The sequence below is a fragment of the Pinus tabuliformis genome, chromosome 3_2 (assembly GCF_031772625.1).
Source record: "Pinus tabuliformis cultivar Carrire ecotype Pingquan chromosome 3_2, CPIR1, whole genome shotgun sequence".
NCBI lineage: Eukaryota > Viridiplantae > Streptophyta > Pinopsida > Pinales > Pinaceae > Pinus > Pinus tabuliformis.
The window spans coordinates 1259314552-1259330740 of record NC_142302.1 but is presented as its reverse complement, the minus strand read 5'-3'; positions in this window follow the sequence as shown (position 1 = coordinate 1259330740).

Below are 16189 nucleotides of genomic sequence, written 5' to 3'. Positions count from 1 at the left end.
ATTTTATCATATTCTCTTTTGCTTCTGAGCATACAATTGCTGCTGTTTTACTACAAAAAGATGACCAAGGCTGTGAGAAACCCATTGCATTTTTCAGCAGAGCACTTAGGGATGCTCCCCTGAAATATCAGATCATGGAAAAACAAGCTTATGCATTGGTAAAAGCCATCAAGGATTTCAGAATCTACATCTTGTACTCTCATATAATTGCTCACGTTCCTAATGCAGTGGTCAAAGATATTCTAACCCAAGAGGGCCTTGAAGGCAAGAGAGGCAAGTGGATTGCTAACATCCTAGAATATGACATTGAGATCAAACCGACCAAACTAATAAAAGGACAAGGCCTAGCCAAATTAATGACTGAAACCAATTTCCAAGCCCTTGACATTAATTAACTAGACGACGAACAGGAGATGGCGACTCCATAGATCAACCAAGCCTTTATGCAATCCCCATGGTATGCAGATATATGTTTTGTATTACTAAACCTGAAGGCTCCTCCAGGGTTGTCCAGAACTAAGAAAAGATTCTTGAAAATGAAATCATCAAAATTTTGCATTATTGATAATGTTTTGTTTTGGAGAAATCATGAGGGAATATTACTAAATTGCTTAACCTTAGAAGAAACTGACAATGTCCTCAAAGAATTTCATGCAGGTGACTGTGGAGGACATTTGTACTGGAAGTCCACAGCTGATAAAATCCTAAGGGCTGGATTTTATTGGCCCTCCTTGTTTACTGATGTAAGGAAATTTGTAATGTCTTGCCACAAATGCCAAATTTTTGAGGGCAAGAGGAAGCTGCTGCCTTTACCACTCAAACCAATTTCAACTGAGAGACCATTCCAGCAATGGGGTTTAGACTTCATTGGCGAAATTCACCCTTCATCTTCAGTCCAGCATAGGTGCATTCTCACTGCCACAGACTATTTTACCAAATGGATAGAAGCCATCCCATGTAGGCAAGCCAATGACTCCATTATTATACAATTTCTAGAAACCAACATCTTGTCCAGGTTTGGCTGTCCAGACAAAATCATCACAGACAATGCTGTAGCTTTCAAGTCCAAGAAAATGATCAATTTTTTTCACAAGTATCACATGACCCTAGGTCATTCCACTACCTATTATCCTCAAGGTAATGGCCTAGCTGAATCTTCCAATAAAAGTCTCATCAACATCATTAAAAAAGTTTTGGAAGAAAACAAAAAGAATTGGCATAAGAAGCTGGTAAATGCACTGTGGGCAGATAGATTGACCACCAAGAGATCAATTGGCATGAGCCCATATGAACTGGTTTATGGGCTAGAAGCAAAGTTTCCTGCATCTCTAGGAATTCCTGTGATTAAGTTGCTGCAAGAAATACAAGCTGAGCCCAATGACATCCAAAGAAGAATTAATCAAACAATTCACTTACAACAAACAAGAGAAGAAGTCTATCAAAGGACCCAAGTTCTACAAGAAAAGATCAAAAGAATATTTGACAAAAGAACCAAAGCTGAGGATTTCTTTATAGGAAATAAAGTGTTAAGATGGGATTCCAGAAGAGAGGACAAAGGTAAACATGGTAAGTTTGATTTTTTATGGAAGGGACCCTATGTCATTTATGCCATACAAGGAAACAATACCTATTTTTTGAGAAGTATGGATGGTTCAGACACTGAGGAAGGCCCAGTTAATGGGAGAATGCTTAGGCATTATTTTGACTCCCTTGATTAAACACTGAACAGGCATATATTGTACATAAATATTTTTATTTTCCAGTATTTCCAATTACAGCAGATAAATAAGGTAGCAAGTGCATCACATTTTTGAGAAGACCAGGATGATATACTATGATATTTTTGGGAAATATGGATCCTGGCATTTGGGCAGTAAGGAAAGCAAAGGGTAACTACCAAATCAGGAGAAGAAAGTTTGGGAAACGGGTAAAAAACAGCCCTGCAAATTCACAGCAAATCAACTTACTGGATGCTATTTGCAACTATTTAAGATCCTAAGCATTGGTCTCCAACAAACACAGAAATTCAGCTAGCAACAGGGAAGCAAATTCAGGCAATCTGACCTGCTGTTCTTGGCTTTTCACCTGGAAAAGCCATCCCCAAGTGGAGCCACTGTTAGCCTCCTATACCAATAGGTTTTCATCTCTCATGATTGACAGTGGAAGTGCCAAAAGTGTTCACCTTCCATGCTGCTAAGGTTCCATTTTTGTGAAAGAAGCAGACAGTTTAAAAAATGTAAAGAGGGTATGCCTTAAAAGAAAGATCAAAGGGCAAGAAAAGGAATTGGTCAATGAAAAAATAAAAGAAATGAACCCCAAACAAAGACCATGAAAGTGGCTAATCCAAATTGCCACTACTAGTTTGATGGGTGGTCCAACAGCTCAAGCTGGGCCTCACCATGTTTTAAATTGCATGTTGTAGACTAGAGAGGAAGTACCTGTTCAAACAGCTCAAGCTTGACAGATGACTAGGTGGATAGAGAAAGAAAGGATCCCAACTGCTTAATCTGGGCCCTTGGAAGTCATAAGGATAGACTTAGATAGGAGGGCAGCAAAGAGAAAGAAAATTATCAGGGTTTGCAAGATCAAGTGCACCCATCCAAAAGAAGAAAAAAATGTTAGGCATAATAGGCAGGGTAGGCAGTTGAAGGTTGCAGAAAGAAAAATCCAAGCACATCACTTGGAGTAAATCAAAGTGGCCATCAGCAGGAGAAAGGCAATAGCAGTGGCCTATATGGCAAAGTGCCAAATCATCACTAACTTCCCTCATCCCCTTCAAAGTTTCTTACTAACCTCCCATGAGCACTGCAGGATCTGCCTGATCATTCCTCCTTATACTCTTCATTTGTACAAATTTCATGTCATAAATGACTTCTTTCTTTGAAAAGAAGCCACATTTCTTGTGTAAAAATTCTTTTCATTTTGATCTACTTCCTAACTAAGTTTGATCCCTAAAAAGCTTAGTAACCACCACTTCCCATTCTCATTCCCTCCAGTACTAACTACTAACTGTATCTACATTAAATCCCCTATGTTCCCTGTCCCCTACTATTATAACACCATGGTGTATAAAACCCCAAGCAATGTATAAATATCCCCCCTTCAGCATTATAGTTGAATAGCTGGTTTAAGGGAGACATTAGTCCACCAGGGACTATGGTCAACCCTGCTTTGGGATTACTCTAACCTTTGGTCAGAGTAATAACCTATACTAAACCCTCATTTCCCTCTTTTCCGAAAAATTTCATGAAAAACCCCTTTCCTCTGCTCAAACCTAATTCTAACCCTTTGTTCCCCCCGACAAATTAATTCATACCCCATCAAAAACCCACGAAAACCCCAAAACTAAAGTTTCGAACCCAAATATTAAACTGAATATTTTAATCCGCGGGCGGGTCCCCACCCAAAGTTGCACGACGGGTCGGGGCGCCCGCCAGCCGTCCATCCCCCACCCCCCCTCATCCAACGATGGGCGGGCATTTTCAAATCTCGACATGCCTCCCTTTAACGTCCGGGGAGATGGCGGTATGGGTACCCGTACATGGGACGCGTGGCAGCCGGCGGGGTTGTTCGGAGCCCCCCTCCTTGATACCGCCTTCTCCCAAAGGTGGTGCAGGGAGACCGCTTACCACCTTCCCGATACCACCTCCCTTGTTGTGTCACCCGCACGTCACGTCGTGCCGCCTCCGCCCGCCCTCGTGCCTCGTGGCCCTCCACGTAGCCCTGCCACTGCTCTCTGCCCACCACCGTGTCCAGCCACGCTGGCCTCCAGCTCAGCGCCCACGTCACCCTCCGTACCCCGGGCCCGCCATGACGTCATGCTGACGTCATCGGCGGAAAAGCGCCAATGTCCCTTTTTGCCCAAATTGGTCGTTAAAAAGCCCGTTTTCGGCCGTTTTATGTCATTTGCAAGCGAAAAGACCAAGCCGTTGTAAGCCTTTTCACCGCGAAATTGCCTCCGAACCGCCAAATTCAAAGTTGCAGCCACCACAACTTGTTGATTTAGCTGCATTGCGCACCCACTGTTCGACCGGAAGGCTTTCCATGCTGTTTATCCAGGTATTCACCACAATTCTCTTGTTTTGCCCCTATGCATGCCATTTCTCTGCAAATTCTCCATTAAGCACCTGTCAAATCCCAAATTGAACACTGTCTGCTACTTAAATTTGAACTAAAGTAACCTGCATTGCCCCAGCTCCATAAATTTGATATTGAAATGACAAACTCACGGCCTAAAGTTACAAATTTATCCTCGAGCTACCCGGCATTGTTCCCTTTTGCCGGGTGCATGCCCAAAGCTGCATTTCACCAATTTGAATCCTACATACCCTCTGCAATTCATCCTCATCAATTCACAATCCCTGTGAATTTAGCCAAGCAAAGCAGAGACAGTCCTTCATAGCTTGCCTATTCCACTTGAGGAAAACTTCTAGCATTACCTGCATTCAATCTGTCATTTGAGCTTTCAGGAACCTTGCAAGTTATTACACTTACCTTGTTCAATTCAGACTACATAATGGCTGCTCCTGCACCCACAGCTCTCAGTGTTTCCCCCATAAATGCACCAAATAAAGACCTGGAGTCCTTGCCTCTTGCTGACAGGGACTACCTCATCCAAGACTTTGTGGGTAACAGGGACCATTTGCAGACCTTCAGAGAATTGAGAGATGACTACCTGAATGGCAACGATACATATGGGATATGGGAGTCAAATTTGCCATACTACTTTCTCCCCTCTATCAATATTTTCCCAGAGATTATTCACCTGTGTGCTGAGAATTATGATGTAAATCACAGAGCTGTCAAGTCTCCATCTGGTAGCATCCTCTTTCACATTAATGCTGAGTCCATCAACCAGATGCTCAACTTCAATCAAACTCAGCTGCTGTTCCCTTTCTCCATGAACTATCTGCTGGACACTGGTGCCAATATGTCCAGTGAGGACATTCAGAAAATCACCAAGACATTTATGAGGCCTGACCACCAGCCCACAGGGCCACCTCCCTACTTGGATGTGTATTTTACTAATGTAGGCAGACTTCTGTTGGACATGATTGCTTATGTGCTGGGATACAAAACCAGTGAGTATGTGGATGAAACAATGTTGGTATTTTTAGCTGCTTATAGCCCAGGCCAACCCCCTGCCCGCAAATATAATTTTGCCAAATTCATAGCTAACAAGATTCATGACCAGCTGTGCAAAGTAGACAGGGAGGGCATCTTCAAGTATTCATCTTATATCTACCACCTGTTCATGTACTATCAGTCTGAGGCTTTTCCATGCTACATCAAAAAGCTGAATTCTAAAGGGGAAAGAAGATCTGTTATCTTCTGGACATCTGTCTTCCATCAAGTGCAAAAGTCACCATATTCATATTGTGAATTTATTGATCAGTTTGTTTACCCAGTCTCTTGTTTATTAATGAGGTCCCTTCCTCCCAGAATATCATTTCAAATACAGAAGGTCGTGCAGCTCTCCAAGAATTATAAAATAGGTGATTGGTACCTATATCAGGATCATACAGTCATTAGAGTCTATGGTTGTGAGCTCTGTCCATACAGGCTCCCAAAATATGTGCCCATGAGGTTATTTGCCTTGGAGTATTATAGGCAGCTAATTCACTCTGAACTCACTCACTTTCACAGCTCCAAAAAGAAAGCCCATCTCAAGTTCAAGCACCACCTGGGCCCCTTCATCATGAATAAAAAAGAGGGATGGCAAGATGCTGAGCTAATCCTTAAAGATAAGTACATGCTCTCAAAAAGCTTCCGGTGGGTCCCCTATGACCCTGCAGGCTTCATCACTGCTAGAAGAGTCAAGTACAGGCTGTTAGGCTATGAGCATTGCAAGTACCCACATATTGAAAAGTATGCCAATCAGCAAGAATGGCTGCAAGACACTTTAATTGAAAAATTAACTGAAGAAGAGATAATGCAAAAGAATGTCAAGGATTTGGAAAAGACTCTTGACTTGGATTCTGTGCAGCAGGTAATCTTCAAGCAACCACATCCAGTGGGAGAAGGGACCTCGGCCACAACAACTGCACCAACCACACAGGCATCTTCCACAGCAGCACCAGGTACAGACAAGGGTAAAGGAATAATGGGTGTTGAAGAAGAAACAGTCAAAGAACAGCCTGCCTCCTCAATAGGGCAGCAACAAGAGCAGACCCCTCCTCCACAAACTGAGCCACCAGCAGCACCAATTTTGTAGACCCCAGCACATGAGGAGAGGGGTATGAAAAGAGACAGAGAAGAGTCCACTCCTGCTAGTGGATCCTCCCAGCAACCCGAGGCCAAGAGGCAAAGGGTTGATTCCGCAGAGATAGAAGAAATCAGTGAAGAAGTCCTTGACACTTCAAGGAAAGATGGAGAAGGCAGCCAACATACAGGTACAAGCTCCTTTCAGCAGGAGCAGGGATTTCAACTTGGCTTGGAGGTATCCTCCTCCTCTCAGCAAAGCAAGAAGCCTGAAAGCACTAAGACTTCTTTCAAGCAAATAAAGGCACAAAATGACTTGCTGAGAGTAGAAGTGTATAAACAGTTTCTAAAGGCAACACCAGCCAAGCAAGAAAGACTAATGTCAGTATATGACATTCAAGAGGAGAAGATGATCCTCAGTCATTTCAAACCCAAGGTGCCGCAGCCTCAATCAGCTGCGGATTATGTGAGGACAAGGGTGGAAGTCATGGCAAAAGACATTCACCCCATGGACCAAATAGAACTCCACAAGCATACTGGAGAAATGGTCTATGCCACCTTGGTGGACAGGGCATCCATGGCCCATGAATTAAAAGAATCATTGAAAAATACCAACATTCAGTTGGATTTTGAGAGAATGTCCTCCATGGCCAAAGATAACAGGATCAAATCATTAGAGGACATCATTATCGATCTGGGACATGATCCCCAGGACCCAAAGGGCGTGAGGGCCCTCATGAAGAAAAAATAAGATGACCTAAATGCATTGAAGAAAAGATTAAAGCTGCTACCCACCGAGCACCCTCAAACAACAGAGTTACAGAAGGAAAAGGAAGCCGATGAGCAGCTGGATCTTATCATGCAGCTCAACCAGAAGGTCCTTGATTTGGAGAAGGAGCTGGAAGGGTTACTACAAGATAAGCAGGGAAAATCTACATCCCAAGCTCCTCCAACCACTTCAACCACTGCAACAACTACAGAAGCAGCAGTGGCCCCTGTAACAACAACAGCAACAACAGAAGCAGCAAAAAAAACTGCTCCAGATTCCAGCACAAGCATGGAAGAATTGACTAAGGCTATTAAAGAAATGGAGCTCTAGGCCAATGAGATAAAATAGGCCAAGGAAAAGTTGGCAGAACTAGATGCCAAATATGATAAATAAAAAATGATTGTGGCAGAACAAGGTAGATAAATAAAAGCCTTGAAAGAGAAGATAAAGACCCTGGAAAAAGGAGCTCAAACTAGAGACTGCTATGGCAGAAATTAAAAGAATTTTGTGGGCCCGCATTGACCAATCCATCACTAAGCAATGGAAGTCAATTAAGACTGTGCATGAGCAGATGGATTTAATTGGCCAAGCACAAACAGAGATTCAAAAGGCCAGAATAGTGCTGGGAAACAGGCCGGAGCTAGCCAATAGAATGATAGATTTTTTGAACAGGCAAACAAAGGAAGAACTGGCAGCCATCAATATTGTTAACAGAACAGAGGCTGTCCTTACAGTTAAAAAGGTACTCACTCTCAGAGATTATGTACAAACTGTGGAGAGGAAGTGCTATGAAATTCAGGCTGAGGTGGATGAGTACAAGGCCAAAATGGGAGCACTGCAAGCAAAGGGACTGCCCAACCTACTAAACAACACAGGAAGACTGCTCCCCTGTGAGCAATATGCAAACAGGATGTCCACCTTTGTGGAAAATCAAATTACTGCATCTGGCAGTATTTCTGAAGAGGCAGGGCCTCCAACAGGGCAAAGGCTTCTGCACAAACTTGAGAATATGTTTTTTATTGAAAATGAAATCCACCACCTTTTTGAGGTTCCTCCGAATTTTTATAGATACACAGAAGCAGATGAGATTTTGGTGAAGATTCGAAGACACCAAATGCCCAAGGAGGATTGGTGGTAGGCAATGCTTCAAATTTTGCCACAATAGCCTCAGTTGCTCCGTCCCAGTCAGCTACAACTCAGCAAAATTCAAACAGCAGAATAAAGGCAGCATTTATGGCAGCTGAAAGGTGACTCAGCAAAAAACAGCGGAAGCAAGCAAAGGATAAGATATATGCACCTTTTGGACAGCATATCCTCAACCGACTCCAACAAGCCACAAAGTCAACATCTTCTGACCATTTTGGACAGCTAAGGCACTGAAGAGTTACTACAGCATTTACTCCATCAGCTACAACGCTCCAGGAGTTGGCATAACATTAATGAAGCATTTACTCTTCAGCTAGATATTTTTCTTATGTAAATTATGTATATATACCTCCCCTAGCAACGTATGAGGGGTTGGTGATTTTCACTCTGAGGCAAATGTATTGTATATTTTCAGATTGTCTAATGCAAAGGGCTGGAATAGCTCAGTGATTTCCTGAAAGTTTGATGTCTTGCTGATGCCATGCGTGCTGTTGCAGAATTCTTGTGTTGTCTGTGTTATCTCAAAATCAAGCCCTGGAAGGCTGCAAACCAGGAAGATTTCAAGTAACTATTTCAAACCAATCTTTTGACTAAGGCTTAGCCTCCTTAGCCTGAGAGGGCTCTCTCAAAGGGTTATTGATTTTGACTAATAATAATATGGCTAACTCTTGTGGAATAACATTGACAAATATGAAGGCTGGAAAAACATTAAACTAGTTTCCATTGGGCCTATGGAGTCAATCATAATTCAGTAAACCATGATACTGCCTTTACATAGAATTCAGGGCATTTAACATTTAGATGTTCAGAACACAACACATATGGAATCACAGCTCATAAATGCACACAGGAAATCAGAGCACAATCAGTGAATTCTGAGTGATTTTACACCTATGCAACTATAAAAGACATTAAGGAAAAGATAAAATCATACATTCTGAACATAGAAATCTCTCATGAATCCTGAGAAGAAAAGCAGTCAACTTATATTACTGAACTATGTCTTTACATAAGCCAAAACAGTACTCTGTTTTATAAAATATCCAACCCTCATTACATTGCTGTCTCAGCTATATATAGAATCCTTATTCTAACTAATTCGAGCTTCCTCCTCCAGCATGAGGGGAACTCGATAACTACCTTTGATGACACCTATCAACTATTTAACTAACTATTAAATACAATAAAGTGCTGACTGGAGTTTTAAAGAGTTCTAAATTAACTATGACTCTAACTCTATCTTCCATGCATAATGACTTCTCCTTGTTCTTTGACACCTGGTCCCTTTTTGATCTGGCTGAGCTGGATGTTTAATACTCCATATCGACCTTGAACGCTGAATCCTTTAACTGCTCAGTAGTGTTAGGAGATGCCCCTTGCTTCTCGGTTCTAGTTTTCCTCAAATTGCTCAAATGTACAACAGCATGTCTTCTAGCCTTTAATAACCCAAAATATGGAACACTGCCACGTTCCTGATGAGTTGGAGGCTGCATCGATGGACAAGTGTGCAGGCAAAAGTTCCTTGTATGCAACTCATTTAATACCCTTTGAACGGTGATAAAGTGGCTTTATAACAGAAATTTAAACTTGAGTTAAAATATTCCACCTTTTTTAAGGTACACCTGTCTTGATCTGAATGGCTATGGAAGCTCCATCTGATGTCTTGCATATCCTTTAGGTGTCTCCCTTTCAAAATTCCCGCTCATAATACCAAACTGCCTATCTACGTTAAAATCATCACCTACAGCAGTTTCGTAGCGCGCTACGAAACTGCTGAATTATTTTAAACAACTTGTCTTTGTCCCGAAATCTTTACCACCCAGAAATTTTCTTTCCAAAACTCCCTTTGACCTTTCATATATATAGCAGGGATTTACATGTCTTCAAAACAATAAGACTAAGCAAAATTTGACAAAATTTGGGACAAAACCTTTTTTTTTGAAAAGAAGATTTATTTAGCAGTTAACTGGCCCAGCTGTGTCTTCAAGTCTTCAACTTTCTTCCTCATAGCTTTATTCTCAGCTCTTAGGTGCATATTTATTTTTCTAATGAATTTGGCCTCTTTGATTGCTGGTACTGTCCATGTGTGAAATTGTGCATGGCATTCAACTACTGAATTCAACTGGTTTTCATAGGTTTCAGTTCCTTTCCACACAGCTTTACGATAATTTGCATACACCACTGCATAATCCCTAGCGGTTTTCTTCAGTTTAGCAATCTCACGTTTAGCTTCTTCTAATTGGCTCTTTATAGCTACAATATTATCTCCTTGAGATGTGATGACTGTTCTGCTTGTATATTTTTCCCTAACTTTCTCGGCTTCCTCTGTTCTGGGCAGCGCTTCCTTTACTTGTTTCCTTGTAATAGGACTTCTGGGTTTGAAAATAAATTCTTCACCTGGCTCATCAAATTTAAGCCTTTTTGAGGCCTTAGACTTCTTGGTACTTTCTGGTGATGACTGTGTCAAATCAATATGAACTGGTTCAGATTGCTCAAATTCAATGGCATGTAATAAATCATTTAGGCTTGCCTTAGACACTGGGCTCTCTTCAACGTCTATAGCTTTACCTTTTTCTTTATTTATTTGGCTTCTTGTCCTTACCCTTGAGACTGCTTCAAATCTGCTTGTTTCAGGTACAGTCTTCTTATCCTGAGTTTTTTCTTTTGTTGATTGCTGATTTTGTTCTTGAATAATTAATGGCTTCACTGGTTTTCTTAGCTGTGACTTGTTTTCTTTTTAGCTCTTGCTTCTTTTTGAAGTTCAGCTATTGTGAGTTCTCTAACTGGTTGTGGAGTAAGGCCGGTCTTGCTTGGGAACCCAGCCATGAAAATAAACGAATTCCAGTCTCTGCCTATCTTTTGGAGGCCATCTAAAACTAGCAATTTAATCAAACCATGATGAAACAGAGAGGTTTCACAGTCCTCTTTCCTCAGCTGCACCTTATCACACATCTTACTCAAACTGCGAAATAAGTAAAAAGGAATGTCTATGGAGACTTTCCCAGTGAAATGCAAAAGCAATTTGAAATGGTAAGAATAGACCTTATTGTATCTTCCTTCACAGGTCAAGTATTTCTGAATGTAGGTGAGAAGAAGAGCATAATGTTCCTTGACATAATTTCTGGGCACTGCTTTTGTTAAGTCTTCATTTACATATGCCTCCTTTAAAAACTCCTTACAAGGATTCATATCAAACTTAAAATTTTTAAACCATTCTTCCCATCCTCTTGGGATCTCTGTTAAAGCAGATATTGCTTCTGGAGAAACCTGGACTTCTAGCATAGCTATCTTTGAATTTAAACCAGTGAAGTTTAGCGCAAATTCTTTGGTTACCTGCGCATGTCCTCCTTGCAGCTTTTTACAAAAGTTCCAGCACCCGGCATCTTTGAATGCTTTCTTCACGCCTTCATCCCTCAACGCTATGTCTAAACCTTCAGGTTCAGTCCTCTGGCATTTATCGGATCTGTGTTCTTTCCTCTCCATTTTTCCCTTTGAGATCCTCACACACAAATTTTAACAACTTCAGTTGAAATAGTGGTTCAGCTCTTTTTAATTCGGCCTCGCTTGTAATCAGGCTCGCTTGAAATCAACCTCGCTTGAAATTTAAATACATCATCAGACAGACTTGTCACTCATGCAACACTTACGACTATCATAAAGGTCTATGCACAGTAAAATCTATTGGGAATGATGTTTCTGTGCATGTCAACAGATCTATTGGTGGAGTAGTGGCAAATGAGCGCTCAAACGTGATACGAGAAGTACACAAACTGACATGAGTGGACACAATTGGTGACTCACCTACAGACTTGACATTTCGGGAAAGATTCGCTGCGAAATGCACGAATCCATGATTTCGCAACGCGGTTAGTTTTAAATTCTAATGATGCGTTGCGAAACGGCCTTATCATAACGCGCTGCGAAATTGCTAAACCATGATTGCGCTACGAAACTGGCCAATAGGATTACGCTGCGAAATCACTAAAAGACTTGGTGACTCGGATAAGACAAGACACGACTATGAAACAATGATGGTGGAGGAGAATCAATAGGATTCGAGTATAGTTTGAATCAAAAACTTTTAAAACTCCAAATCCTAAGTAAGAAACATAAAACGAAATCAACTTGACACAGACCTTTGTCATTGGACTAGGACAAACAACTATATGCATAAAAATTTTAGTTCTAAGTGATAACAGTCTGATGGAATAATAAGTTTTTCTCAATCTCTGTTTTGTCTTCTTATGTTTATTAAATCATACACATGTCTCACTAATCTAGCAGTAGAGAAAAGGAATAGTGCAGGATATGTTTGGTTACACCTTGTGCTCAATCTTTACTGCTGTAAATGTTTTCTTCAGAATTAATCATGGACATGAATTCTTAATTGCTCATGTTTTCATTAATTCTATAAATATGAATGTTATGTAGAAATTCTTCATTACTTCTAAATAATATTCTCACTGTTTCTCCATACCAGTTTGTTGGAAGATTCTTAATTGCCTTTCATAGCCTGGTTACATCACACTTAATCACAATTTCAAAACATTGTTTCTCAGACACTTATCTGGCTCTGCAGCATCACTACTGTATCAACACAGCATATCAAACAACTAAAGCACCACTGACTCCATGCCCAATGGCCTAGAACACCCTGGCAAGCACATATATATCTTGACTGAAGTCATCATCCAACAAATTCCAAAAACAAAACCTTGAACATCATAGCTAGCCTAAAATACTATACATACAAAGTTAAAACATAAAGAGAGAGCCCTCTCTGGTCATAGGTAGGCTAGAACCTGTGACCCAAAGATTGGTTAGTGGTTACCTCGGCCGTATTCCCTTGGGAGTCAAAGGGAACAACCTGAGTGATAACACCCAACACCCCCACTACATCACACAGCCAACCTTCTCTCTTCTTCGGTGGCAGTGATCAAGAAGAACCTTTAGGTGAACAACCAAAGATATTTGAAGAACCTATAGGAGAAGAAGAAGAAGAAAACATCCCTCCTGAGCAAATGGCTAAAAATAGAAATGCTAGGGGAAATGGAGAGAGAATAGAGGGTACCTTTCCCATTCGGGAGACCAATGCGGACACCAAAATGAAGAATATAAGTCCTTCAGGCCTACCTCACTTCCATGGTTTGACTACAGAAGATCCTGACACCTTCTTGTTTAAGTTTGTTGTCATCTGTCGAACCTATGACTATGCAGAAGATGAGAAAAAGTTGAAACTATTCCCTTCTACTCTCAAGGATGCAGCATCGCGCTGGTTCATGGGGTTACCTGGCAATAGCATCACAAATTTGGCTTAGATGCAGAAGGCCCTTAATGACAAATATCGAGACTACTGTAGGTCAAAATATACCAAAGAAGAAATCTTCCAAATGACCATGGGAAGTGATGAATCCTTGGAAGATTATGAAGAGAGGTTCCAGCTTAGTTACAAAAGGGCCAGGTGCACACTTGACCTTGAATCTCTGAAGTTGGTCCTACTCAGGGGAATCTTGGAAGACCTTATAGACACCATCCATCTACTGGCCAGGGGAGACATCTACCAACTATCTTATGAGGACATAAAGACTGTTTTTAGAAACCATTCTAGAGCAGCTAGAAAGAAAGGTAGGGGGAGTCAACCCATAGACAGTACCTCCTCTTCTAATTTATCCATCAAAGGTGAACTTGGAAACATGCTGGAAGACTTCAAGAGTGAGATGTTGCAGACTCTTGCCATGCAAATGGATACCTTGCGTATCAAAAGAAAACAAGAGGAAGCAGAGAGGGCTTTGGCCATCTTTTGTCCTAGATGCACCAGGAGGCATCCTAGGAACGAATGTCCATTGAACTCTATAGAGGTTTGATTAGGCTGTGAAGAAGATCATTCTACAAATAAGTGCCCTTCCTTGCCCAGACTTAATGTTGTATACCAAGGGGCCGAAGTAGCCACTGAACCACTCTATTTCATGAACCAAAGGAGACCGCATGGACCTAAACCATACCAGCAGGGGATGCAAGGGACATCTCAGGCATACTACAACCCCAACCAAGTCACTTCTAAACCTTCTTGGGGCCATCTTGCTCATCCTTCCTAGTCCATGCCTCCTCCTTGGTCCTTTCCATCTCAATATCATGCCCAACCAGCCGCTCATTCATTTCAATCCTATGCTCAACCGCAACCTCAGTGGAATGCATCTCATCAGTGGAGGTCCCAGTACAACTCTCCTCCCACCTTTTTGCCTCCACCACCCACTCAACCACAACCATTGCCTCCTGCTCCACCAAGGCAACCCCAAATGCCTACCCAATTGAACCCGAACCCGAACAACAGACAGGCTCAACAAGTATATAGTGGGGAACCATCATGCCCAACTTATGTTGTGGAGATTCAGGAGATTAACCTGTGATCTAGGAAGGTTCTCCCAGATAGCCAACCTCCACCTAGGGAGGTTGAGGAAGATAAAGAGGAAAGTGAACCTAAAGCAATTCCACTCTTTCCTGAGAGACTATCTAGGACAACATAGCCTACCCTAGAAGAAACTGAACTTCTGGGAGAATTGAAACAGTTATGTGTGAAGATACCACTTATCCAAGCCATAAAAGATGTGCCTATCTACAATAGGTTGATCAAAGAGAAGTGCTTTAGGCATCTAGGAAGGCGCCAGAGAGATGCCCCAACCATTAATGTCATAGGACAACTGTTCGACCTAATGTTGGGGCAGGTAATCTGTCCGAAATATCTGGACCCTGGAATCCCAGTAGTTGATGTCCACATCAATGGCACCATGATCCCACATACCTTGATTGATTTGGGAGCTACCATTAATGTGATGACAAAGGACACAATGCTCAAACTTAACCTCCAGGGCTCCTTGAGGAAGACCACGACAGTACTGCAGCTAGCAGACCGCTCCATCGTGACCCCTGAACGGATTGTGGAAGATGTGATGGTCTCCATTGATTCTTGGGAGTACCCTACTGATTTCTTAGTTCTCCAGCTGAAGGCAAAGCTCACTAGGTATCCTCTCATCCTAGGAAGACCTTGGTTGGCTACTGCTGATGCCTACATCAACTGTCGAGCTGGGAACATGACCATAAAGAACGGGCATATGTCCAAGCACTTAATCCTATACCCTCCTGCTCAACCCTTGCTCGAGCATGATCTACCTCTCCAGTTGGAGGAGGAGGATGAGGATGAGGTCTATTCTGCACCACTTTTTGAATTAGAAACTTCCATGGGGGGAAACTACAAGATGAGGATGATATGATTGAAAATTTGATTCAGAATCCACCCCCCAGTATCTTACCATTAGAGGACATTGTGAGATAAACCAAAATCAACCCCTTAACTGATCTTTGTGTGGCCGACCCAACCTCTCTCCATGTTAAGAATATAGATTTCGGCCTAGAAAGAACCTTGAAAATCAATCCATCCCTATCCATTTCCCAGGAGAATGAGTTGTGCAGCTTATTGAGAAAACATTTAGATGCCTTCGCCGGGAGTTATAAGAAGATGAAGGGAGTGCACCCTTCAGTATGTACTCATCATATATACATTAAGGAAGATTGCAAACCAGTCAGGAAGCCTCAAAGGAGGATGAATCCAACACTTAAAGACATTATTAAGGAAGAATTGCAAAAATTACTTGATGCAGGATTCATCTACCCCATCTCTGACAGTGAATGTGTCTCTCCTTTGGTGCTAATGCCAAAGAAAAATGGCAAGTGGAGAATCTGTGTCAACTATCGAGAATTGAACAAAGCCACTAAAAAGGACCATTTTCCTTTGCCTTTCATAGATCAAGTGTTAGATGGTCTGGTGGGGAAAAAGTTTTTCTCCTCCCTAGATGGGTTTAGCGGGTACAATCAGATTCAAATCAGCCCAGAAGACCAAGATAAGACCACTTTCACTTGTCCTTAGGATACATTTTCATACCGGGTCCTTCCTTTTGGTTTGTGCAACGCTCCAGCCACTTTCCAGAGAGCGGTATTGAGTATATTTCTGAACTGGTTCATGATGCAGTGGAAATATGTATGGATGATTTTACTCCTTATGTTTCTGACTTTCTGGAA